Below are 981 nucleotides of genomic sequence, written 5' to 3' on the forward strand. Positions count from 1 at the left end.
AAGAGGTAATCTTTGTTAAATGATGTAGGTACCTAATTATTAATTAGTTAATTATACATTATTTTGAAAAACCTCAGAAATGCCCTAATTAGAAAAATATTCGACTGAGCAATATTCGGAATCACATTATTCATTCAATCGATGCATTTATTATTTATACTGATTAACTTTAATAATATCCGAGGTGTTTCAAATTTTGCCGATGAAAGTTATTATATGAATCGCCTAGAGAAGTGGTCGGCAAATTCATTAATCAACAGAGCCAAATATCAACATTACAAGATTGAGATTTTTTTGAGAGCCAAAATTCTTAAACTTAAACTATATAGGTCGGTACCTATACTGCTTATAAACTTAATAAATATTAACACGGAATAAAACTTGATATCATACTTAATAATGATCTTATTTATTGATAAAAATTAAATTGTCAGTAAAGTGCACATAAAATTAAATCACAACAATGACTGACATGACGTGACTTGCATCTCCTTGGAAAGTTTGGATAAGTCAGGTAGGCTTGTATATTGTTGTTTTTAATTTTAGGCATGATTCCAGATTCTCATCAATAAGACGACTTCTCAAGCTACTCTTGATAAGGTTCATGCTTGAAAAAGATTGTTCGCGTGAATATGTAGAACCGAAAAGGGAAAGAACAGCACTCATTCTAGTTTTTTCAACTGATCATAACATGAAGCAGTGCCGCATTCAAAGGACCAAAGAGCCACATGCGGCTCGCGAGCCGCAGTTCGCCGACCACTGGCCTAGAGTCGTAACTCACATTTTGCAATTTTGTCATAGTTGAGTTAAATATACCAAGTGATTCTAAAGGCATTAATCTATATAAATAATAATAGTTGGATATCAGAGAGATCACTTTAAACCATCTGAAAATCGTTGACAAAGTTAACTGTTGGTGGCATAACTCAGATTTTTCAATAAATACTTAATGTGAGTTCTGTCATCAAGGCCTTTCTAACC

Source organism: Rhyacophila brunnea, unplaced genomic scaffold (genome assembly GCF_057557595.1).
Source record: "Rhyacophila brunnea isolate RB1 unplaced genomic scaffold, BYU_Rbru_1.0 scaffold_20, whole genome shotgun sequence".
Taxonomy (NCBI): domain Eukaryota; kingdom Metazoa; phylum Arthropoda; class Insecta; order Trichoptera; family Rhyacophilidae; genus Rhyacophila; species Rhyacophila brunnea.